Source organism: Balaenoptera borealis (genome assembly GCF_965194805.1).
Source record: "Balaenoptera borealis genome assembly, chromosome: 8".
Taxonomy (NCBI): domain Eukaryota; kingdom Metazoa; phylum Chordata; class Mammalia; order Artiodactyla; family Balaenopteridae; genus Balaenoptera; species Balaenoptera borealis.
Window position 1 is genome coordinate 122,776,721 of NC_138865.1, and position 10,260 is coordinate 122,786,980.

General features: G+C 54.0%; 1 pseudogene across 1 annotated transcript; it reads left to right on the top strand.

The window, feature by feature from the left end:
* The first annotated feature begins 326 nt into the window (after window positions 1-326).
* Window positions 327-3,628, top strand: LOC309633856 (phosphoethanolamine/phosphocholine phosphatase pseudogene; annotated as a pseudogene). The gene has a single exon. The product of its transcript is annotated as a phosphoethanolamine/phosphocholine phosphatase pseudogene (transcript).
* The last annotated feature ends 6,632 nt before the right edge of the window (window positions 3,629-10,260 follow it).

The window sequence follows — 10,260 nt, forward strand, 5'->3', positions numbered from 1 at the left end:
AATGTTTAGTCTGTTCTGATATGGGCCTATATTTGGATTAGGGTTAAGGGTGGTGTAGGATCATGGTCAGGCTCAGAGGTTAGGATTAGGGAGTAGAGTAAGGTTCAGAGTTAGAGGGTCAGGAGTAAGGACAGAAATTCAGGCTCAGGGCTCAGGGTTAGAGGCTCAGGGACAGAATTAGAGGGTACATTAAGAGGATGAGGGGCTTCCCTGGTGGCGCAGCGGATAGGACTCCGTGCTTCCAGTGCAGGGGGCCTGGGTCCGATCCCTGGTCTGGGCCCTAGATCCCACATTCATGCCGCAACTAAGAGTTCACATGCCACAACTAGGGAGCCCGCATGCCACAACTAAGGAATTGGCAAGCTGCAACTAAGGAACCCACGAGCCACGACTAAGGAGCCCTGGAGCCACAACTTAGGAGCCTGCCTGCTGCAACTAAGACCAGGTGCAACCAAATTAAAAAAAAAAAAAAAAGAGGATGAGGTTTTGCGGGATTAGAGTTAAAGGATGCAGGCTAGAGGGTCAGGGTTAGAGGGTTAGGTTAGATGGTCTGAGTCAGGGTCAGGGTAAGGGTTAGGAGTTTACAGGTCAAGGTCGAGTATCTAGGGGCTGGGGGTTAGGAGTATTAGGGTTTAGGTTTAGAGATTAGGAGGTTAGGGTTAGGGAGTTAACGGTAGAGATTTGGGCGTTAGGGTTAGTGGGTTAGTGTTAAGCATAAGTGGCCCATGACCCCCCTAACCCCACACCTCTGAGTCCTCTAGGATGGACAGGACTTGCCCTGGGTCACTCATGAGTGTGGGGTTCACCTGGACCACTGGTTTTCTACCCCCCGTCCTGGAACCTGATAGTAGAAGAATGAAATGTCTGCTCTGGTCACTGACTGTTTCAAATCCAACTCAACCTCAGTCAACGGTTGTTAGGGCCTCAGAAGTACACAGGGTTTCCTCCTACCATCTGAACTGGAAAGAATAGTGCTGGCCCCACTTGGCCTGGGCAGCCCCGGTCCAGCACAGGCCTGGCCGAGGTCACTCCATGGTCATGTTATGAATTTATACAGAACTTGGTGCAGCGACCTACAAGCCCCCAGGTGCTGCCTCCTGAGGGCTGGTGGGGCCCTCCTGGGACTGCAGGCATCCTTTGTCCCATCTGAGTGGGCATCAATAGACATCAAGTCTCAGGACAGCCCTTGACCTCTGACCATCCAGGCAGTCATCTGTGGTCCTCCAGCTCAGGCCAGTCTGGTCCCTGTCAAGCCTCTGTGGCCAATTACTGAGCTGACCATGCTGCTGGGCAATTGAACAGCTACCTGGGCAGCACAGCAGCCCTTCGGGATGTTTCAGTTACTAACATCCATGTGGTTGAGAAAAGGGCCTCCCCCTCACAGGCTCATAGCCTGCCAAGAGAGGTAATAACTGTCTAAACATTTGAGTGTGTCCCTGACACAACAACCATACAGCAGACCATGGCCTTGCAATCCTCTGGGCTTCCAGCTGTAACAAACTTTTGATATTCATACTCATTAAGAGTCAAAGATACGGCGGGAGCAACTGGGCCACCCAATGGACAGTTTCACACTGAGGCTGCATGGTGTTGGAGAGCCACGTGCACCCATGTGGGCTCTGAAAGCTGCCAATTATGGATTCCATGATACGGAATAATCCTTGAGCCTCCCACTGCTTCACTGAGCAAGAATTTCCTAACCACCATAACATTTAGTCTCTGCTCTTTGTAAAGGAGGGAGGAGACTGGATACATGAGCAATACTGTTCTTGGGGGATGGGTGAGTAATGTGGCTGGGGGGCAGGTGTGACTCCTGGGCTCCCACCACCAGGGACATCAATGAGGGCTGTGCCTTTTGCAAGAGGAAGAGCTTCTTGCTGTCGTGGGAGGACAGCAAGGGCACTGGATGGGTGGCTGCAGCCCTGACCCTAAATCAACCCCCTCCTTCCTTGGCCTTCAGACCCCAGAGCTGGGCAGTGGGCTGTCAGAGACGTGGAATATGCTGCATTCCCCGAGCCAGCCTCTGTTCTCATGCCAAAGTCCAGAACCTCAGCTTTCCTTTGGGAACTTCTTACCTGTTTCCAGTCCAAACAGTTCCAGAGGGCTGACACTACGTTCCACCCACCTTGAAGATAGGCGTATGGCCCACATCTAGCCAATCCTGTGTTCCATCCTATGGGTGCTCTGATGGGTTCAAGGACGATGCTGTGACCCAAACCAGGCCAATGGCGTTTATTTTATTTTATTTTTTGGCCACGCTGTGTACGCGGGATTTTAGTTCCCCAACCAAGGATCAAACCTGTGCGCCCTACATTGGGAGCACGGAGTCTTAACCACTGGACCACCAGGGAAGTCCCATCCCCTCATTTTCAAAACTGCTATGGATTTAAAGCACACAAGATGATTGTGATATGAGTGGCCTTTTCAGTATGACTTGTTTGACTTAGAATGTTTTCCATGTTTATCCGTGTTGTAACATGTATCATCAGTGCTTCATTCATTTATTTTTTATTGTGGTTAAAAATACATAACATGGGGATGGGGGGCAACTGGAGGGAATGGCCCAGATGCACATCATCCACGGACCCTCTGGACTGGAGGGACTCGTGAGAGCCGGAGCCCAGAAATCCGGGGATGGATAAGACACAGCGTCCCCTCCAATTCCTGTAAGCACCCCTTGCTCCATCCTGCGCCCAAATACCTCAGCTAGGCCCTCTCCACAGTCTTTACACTGCAAACTCAGCCGGGACAGACCTCTGCAGCAGCCGCTCCCCACCCTGCAGGAGAAGCTCAGAGGTCCTGTCCCCCTTTCCTCTGAGGGACTCTTTTTGGTGACCACAAAAGGATTTGATCGCTCAGGACAAAGCTGGTAGAGGACAGCGGGATGGCTGCGCTGGGCGCGCCGCGCTTGCTCCTGACCTTCGACTTTGACGAGACTATCGTGGACGAAAACGGTGACGACTCCGTCGTGCGCGCGCCGCGGCGGCCCAGCGGCTGCCTGAGAACCTGCGTGCCACCTAGCGCGAGGGCTTCTAGAACGAGTACATGCAGCGCGTCTTGCAGTACCTGGGCGAGTAGGGCGTGCGGCCGCGGTACCTGCGCGCCATCCACGAGGCCATCCCCCTGCATGGGCGAGCTGCTGCAGTTTGTGGCCAAGCAGGGCGCCTGCTTTGAGGTTATTCTCATCTCAGACGCCAACACCTTTGGCGTGGAGAGTGCGCTGCGCGCCGCCGGCCACCACGGCCTGTTCCGCCGAATCTTCAGCAACCCGTCGGGGTCCGACCCCTGGGGGCTGCTGGCGCTGCGGCCCTTCCACGCGCACAGCTGCGCTCGCTGCCCCGCCAGCATGTGCAAGCACCAGGTGCTCAGCGACTACCTGCGCGAGCGGGCCCACGACGGCGTGCACTTGGAGCGCCTTTTCTACGTGAGCGACGGCGCCAACGACTTCTTTCCCATGGGGCTGCTGGCAGGCGGCGACGTGGCCTTCCCGCGCCGCCGCTACCCCATGCACCGCCTTATGCAGGAGGCGCAGAAGGCCGAGCCCAGCTCCTTCCATGCCAGGGTGGTGCCCTGGGAAACCTCCACCGAAGTGCGCCTCCACCTGCAACAGGTGCTGAGGACGTGCTGAGGACGTGGCCTACAGGGGGCACCCGGGCGGGGAGGGGGTGGGGCGGTGGGGGTCGGGAAAGAGAAAGCTAGTTTTATTACTCCCTTTCCCTTTCGTTTTGGTATATCCCTCCGGGATTTCCCGGAATCCCAGGTTGGTCCATTTGGGGAGTGGAGGAGGGAGTTGGGAGCTGTCCCCGTCTGTGCAGTTAACCCAGCTCGGCTGCCTCCCCCAGTTCCACGGCAAGCGAATTCCGGAGTCTGGCCCCACCCAGGTGGCGCGCATATCTGAGCAGGCAGCCGTGTTTGCAAAAACCTTGACCTCCCAGCTGGGAGGACGGGGTTCCCTGTCAGGGTAGAGAAGGAACATCTCCCGCCGCGTTGCGGTTAACTGTTGCCTTGGGCTTCATGACCTCTTTCCCCTAGTCTTCTGTCCAGGGGACCCAGGCCCCGAAATATCCCCCCTCCCCACCTCCCCCGCACCGGACTCCCCGCGGAGAGAGGTGGCGCTCTCTGCCGACGTCCCAGGCCTAGATCTTGCTTTACCTGCTGTGACCCTACACTGCACTCCTTGCCTCCCTCCCCCCCACCCAGCCTGTCAGCATCCCCACAGGAAAAAAAGCTAGAGGGAACAGACACCTCCTGGTGGTGGAATGAGGTAGCACACTGTCCCGGGGCTCGGGTCTGGCCAGCCAGGGACCTCACAGAGCCCGAAGATGTCTCCTCGCACCCCAGCCTCGTCTATGCAGCAAGAAACCAGGGACTTAACCAAAGTCGCCCCACTGACTGGGCCCTCTGAGTCCCCCTTCTCCCGTATGGAACAGAAAGCCATGATGTTTTAAAGCAGAGCCAGTGGAAACCCAAGGCCCACCTCCCTCTTTTGGTGTTTCAGAGCTGTGAAGGAGGTGAAGGGGCAGAGGTGAGTGAGATCTCTCACTCTGCAGTCTGAGGGATGAGGGTGAGGTGATCTCTGCTCTCAGAGAGCCCCACTTAAGTGAGGGAGCTGGTCCCCACTCTGGGAGGAGCGCGCAGCTTGGGGAACCAAGAGTGAATACATACCAAAGCAGGCAAGAGGCAGAAGAGCAGAGTGCAGCCCATCTTCACAGAGGGGCACAGGGGTCTAGTGTGGAGGGCTCAATGAGCACCGAGGAGATGGGAGATCCTGCTGCTTAGGGCAGGCAGAGGAGGCTCAGTTAGCGGGAGCCTTACAAGTGGGTTGCCTTTCAGTCCCTCGGCCCGGTAGCCCTGCAGGGCAAACATCAGGAGGTCATCAGAGTTTTATTCAAAGTTGGCACTTGCAGCTGGAGACCCCGTCTTGCATGGCGTAAGGGTCCCCTGTGGATAAGGTCACCAAACTCCTTGGCTTCCAGTTCTTTCCTGTCTCCAGCAGGCCTCTTGGTACCTCCTCTGTCTTTACCAGGACCCCTTCCCACTGCAGTGGGGGGAAGGAACAGACACGGCTCACAGCCCAGGAGGCATGCAGGACTGGTCCAGTCTTGATTGGAGCTGGCATTGGTGTGGGACTCAAGAGGCTCACTCAAGGCGGTGCTTGGGTCAGCATCCCAGAGAGCCCAGGCTGTCAGCAGCTGGGCTGCACATAGTTCCTGGGGAAGAATCCAGACCCCTCTAAGCCGATGCCCTCACACCAGCCATCGGAGTAGTGGCAGGATGCAGATAATGGTGCCCTCAGAGAAGGAGAGTTCGTTGTCCTTCTGGCGGGTGTATGGGTACAGCGTCACTACTGCAGGGCGGGAGGAGAGGCGTGCCATGAGATGTGCCTCCTGCCCCGCCACAGGGATGCTTGTGCCCACATACTGGACTCTAGGGGGCAATGTGGGGGGAGTGGGGCAGGAGATGCCTTCTTCAAAGCCCCAGGACTCCTCCCCAGCTGAACTAATATTCAGTATCAGGCCAGCTGCTTCCCTCCTCTGTGGGGGTGGGGTGGGGTGGGGTGGAATAAAAGGCTCCACAAGTGTGACACAGGCTACCCCCTCCACTCCAAGAAACTTCAGTGTTTGAGAGCAGGGCCTCAGGATCTACCCATTTTTTGTAATCTGCTTTCAGGCCCCGTTCATCCTGGTCCTCCCACAATGTCTCTAGCAGGTGCTGGAGGTATTGCTCAGTAGGTGCTCTAGTAGGTGCTCAGTAAATACAGTAACATTGAACAGTGTAGACTTGGCCGCGTGAGCCTTGGGCAAGTCACTTAGTTTAAACTCTCAGGCTCAGCTTCATCTGCTAAATGGCAGTGTGAAGATCCTAGGAGGTTAAGTAAAAGTGAGAAAATGGATGAGAAGCTTTGACTCTGAGGTCTGGTATAAAGCAGGGGCTAAATTATGTTAAAAAAAACCCCCACATAACATAACATTTACCATTTAAATCATTTTGAGCATACAGTTCTCTGGCATTAACTACATTCACGTTGTTGTACAAATATTCTCAGTATCCGCCTCCAGAACTTATTCATTTTCCCTATGGGAAATTCTGTATCAATTTCTCTAAATTTTTGCCTACATTTGTTATTTTTAGTTTTCTTGATTTTAGGACTTCTAGTGTTTGGAGGGGTATGGCATTATGGTATTAACTTGCATTTCATCATGACTAATGATGATTAACATCTCTTCATGTGCTTGTTGACCATTTGTATGTCTTATCTGGAGAAGGGTCTTTTCAAGTCCCTTTTCCATTTAAAACATTGGGTTGTTTGCCGAGTCCCGCCAAGCGCTCCTGCTGGCGGCGTTGGTGTCGGTGAGGCCAGCCTGGAGCGGTCTCCGCGCCGCAGGGGCCCGCGCGCCGGGGTATCGCTAGCGGCCTCTCAAGGGCGCCGCTTCCTCTCTCGAGCTCGCAGGAGACACCCGACCCCAGGCGCCCGCGCCCGGAGTGCCGAGATCGTGCTGTGCCGCGCGGACGCGGCGCCGGCGGGGCGGGTCTTGCTCGGCATTGGCTGCGGCTCACCTGAGCGCGCCGGCGGTCTGCGCGCCTCTCCCGGAAGTGGGCGTCCCGGCCAGAGCGCACCTGGCGCGGGGCGTCCTCGGGGCTCCTCGCCGTCGGCGCCGCGCGAGCCGGCACGGGTCCAGGGAGCCAGCGCGCAGCGGCTGGGAACGACCCGTCCCGTGGGTCCCTGGCACCCCAGCGGCATCCGAGCGCGGAGCGGAGGGCCACGGACCGCAGGTAAGGGGACAGGGGTTGGTGGTGGTGGGTGGAGGAAGGAACGACGAATTACACCAGAGCTGTTTGGTACAGTCGCGGAGCTCCGTAAGCTGGCGGCAGCAGGAAGGGCTCGCCTTTGGATTAAAGGCTTTGAGGACGAGCCCGAGCCTACCCACTCCCGTTTTACAGAACATCTGCAGGTGTAAAGCTCACTCGTGCGCGGTTTTTCTAAGCAGCCAAGTGCCCCTCCCCCGCAATGTCTGCAAGCAGAACCTGAGAGGGGCCGGGTGCCTTGAGAGACTCGCCCTTGGCCCATGGGAAGTCCAAGGGATTTATCCTGCATGATGATTTCACCTGCTGGGACCCCCCCCCGCCCCCCCCGCCCCCCCCACCGCCAACCCCCACTCTGGCCAGGTGGCTCAGCCCTGGTTACTGCACTTCTCCAGCCCCGGCCGGCCCTTGGCCACCTGCTGGGATGGGAAAGGGAAGGGTGTCAGAATTGCACCTTAGAAACTTGCCAGGGGGCGTGGATTTAAACACATAGTGGTCACCCTGGCAGAAGAGAAGGGAGGAGGGCACCTTGTTGCCCTTTCGTTGTGGAATCGGTGGTGCTCCCGGTGAGAGGGACCTCTGCAGTGTTTGGTGTATTGGAACTGAATAATTAGAACTTGTACAATTTTCAAATTATGTGGTATTTGAATTTAAAAGCAAAACCCCTAGAACCTCTAAGTGTTTTATAAATTGAGGTCTAAAAATTGAAGGTCTGTTTTGCTTCCACTATGACATTATGTTAAGAAATGTGCGTTTATTGAGAAGAGAGTCAGAAAAGGGAATCAAACAGAAAACTCAGAGGTACCACTGCAGAGGCCATGGGAGTTAATTTGTAAATGCTGCTGGCTTTCAGTAGCCTGCAGCCATTTTCTTCCTGTAGCTGATGGGATACAAAACTCTACTGGGTTGTTCTTTGCACGGGATACTCGTGTTTTGTAGAAATTCAGCTCAGAGCCATCTCTTGATGTATAAGAATTTCCCAGATTCGGTCCCCAGGCAGATCCTGGAGGGCCAGGGGGATTCCTTCCTTCATTATACCTGTCTGTTGGAGTGGAAAATAGCAATGACATAGTTTTCTTTAAAACTGGTTTTTGGTCTATCATCCGGAGCTTAGAGTACATTTTTCCCCTCTCCCTCAATAGGCTTGTGTTCCTGGAATGAATTAGAGTCAGATGCCCTTGTTTTTACAGGTGAGGGTGAGGGTGAGGGTGAGGGTGAGGGGTTAGGGTGAGGGTGAGGGGTTAGGGTGAGGGTGAGGGTGAGGGGTTAGGGTGAGGGTGAGGGTGAGGGTGAGGGTTTAGGGTGAGGGTCAGGGTGAGGGTTAGGGTGAGGGTGAGGGTGAGGGTTAGGGTGAGGGTTAGGGTTAGGGTTAGGGTTTAGGGTTAGGGTGAGGGTTAGGGTTAGGGCTAGGGTTAGGGATTAGGGATTAGGGTTAGGGATTAGGGATTAGGGTTAGGGATTAGGGCTAGGGTTAGGGTGAGGGTTAGGGTTAGGGTTAGGGTTTAGGGTTAGGGGTTAGGGGTTAGGGTCAGGGTCAGGGTCAGGGTCAGGGTCAGGGTTTAGGGTCAGGGTTTAGGGTTTAGGGTCAGGGTCAGGGTTTAGGGTGTAGGGTCAGGGTCAGGGTCAGAGTCAGGGTCAGGGTTTAGGGTTTAGGGTTTAGGGTCGGGGTCAGGGATTAGGGTTAGGGTCAGGGTCAGGGTCAGGGTCAGGGTTTAGGGTTTAGGGTTTAGGGTCGGGGTCAGGGATTAGGGTTAGGGTCAGGGTCAGGGTCAGGGTCAGGGTCAGGGTTTAGGATTAGGGTTAGGGTTAGTGTTGGGTTAGGGTTAGGGTTAAGGTAGGGTTAGGGTTGGGTTAGGGTTAGGGTTAGGGTTAGGGTTTAGGGTTTAGGGTTAGGGTGTCCAGCCTTACGTCCCATTCAGCTGTGAGTGTAGATGAGGTCAGTCCAGTTGCATCACAGCCCCTGATTGAATTTTGTAAGAATTCCTCTCTCTCTCACTGTCTTTTTTTTTTTATAATTAATTTTTATAATGGGGTGTAGCTGATTTGCAATTTTGTGTTTCTTGGTGCTGTATATCCACTTGAGTCACTTACACAGAGACATCAATAAATTCTTTTCTAGTTTCTAGTAGTCAGATATATGTTTTTTCTGTGAATAGAGTGTGCTGAGTCCAGTGCCTTGAACAATGAGTATGTCTTGGCGATTACATTATTGGCGTATGGAACGGTATCTGTGCCAATTTCAACCTCCTGGTTTATGCATCACCGCACCACACTTTTCCCCTTAAGCAGCCGTAAGTGTGTTTTGTAAATGTGTGATGGTGTTCTGTTTGTAATTCAGTTCATGGTTGGCAATTTTTAGATTCCCTTTATAAGTGATATCTTATGATAAGTTTCTCTTGCTGTCTAACTTATTTCACTCTCAATGACCATACATAAGTCCCCCTGAGTTGCTGCAACTGGCCTCATTTCATTGATTTCAGGGCTGAGTAATATTCCGTTGTGCTTAAGTAGCAAATGTTCTTTCACCGTTTTTTCCTTCCAAGGACAATTAAGTTGTACCCAAGTCGAGGCTGTTGTAAACATAGCAGCAGTAAACGGGGTGCCTGCGTCCTGTGGATTTTTGGTTTTGCCAACATATAGGCCCATGAGTGGAAGCGCCCTATGCTTTGTAGCTCTGTTTTTTAGATGTTTCAGGAAACACAGCACACTTCTCCAGAGTGGCCGTTGGCCATTTACATTGCCCCCTTCAGCGTAACAAGGCTCCCTTTTCTCCCCTCCTTGTCCTGCATATCTGGTTTTTACCCTTTGTGAGGATGGTCCTTTTTTCTGATTCGAAGTGATACCTCTTTGTAGTGTTGATTTGCATTGCCCGCTTCTTTGGTTGGGCAAAAAGGGCGTATGCGTTTTTCCTGAATATATTCTGGAAGTTAAATTTGAGAGACAGCTTTTTGTTTTTTTAATTGATTAATTAATTAATTAATTTTTGGCTGTGTTGGGTGTTCGTTTCTGTGCGAAGGCTTTCTCTAGTTGTGGCGAGCGGGGGCCACTCTTCATCGCGGTGCGCGGGCTTCTCACTATCGCGGCCTCTCTTGTTGCGGAGCACAGGCTCCAGACGCGCAGGCTCAGGAGTTGTGGTTCACGGGCCCAGTTGCTCCGCGGCATGTGGGATCTTCCCAGACCAGTGCTTGAACCCGTGCACCCTGCATTGGCAGGCAGATTCTCAACCACTGCGCCACCAGGGAAGCCCCTTGAATAGTTTTGTATTTAAAGTTTGTCTGTGGGGACTTCCCTGGTGACGCAGTGGTTAAGAGTCCGCCTGCCAATGCAGGGGACACGGGCTCGAGCCCTGGTCCGGGAAGCTCCCACATGCCGCAGAGCAACCAAGCCTGCGCGGCACAACTACTGAAGCCTGCGCGCCTAGAGCCCGTGCTCGCCCACAAGAGAAGCCACCGCAAT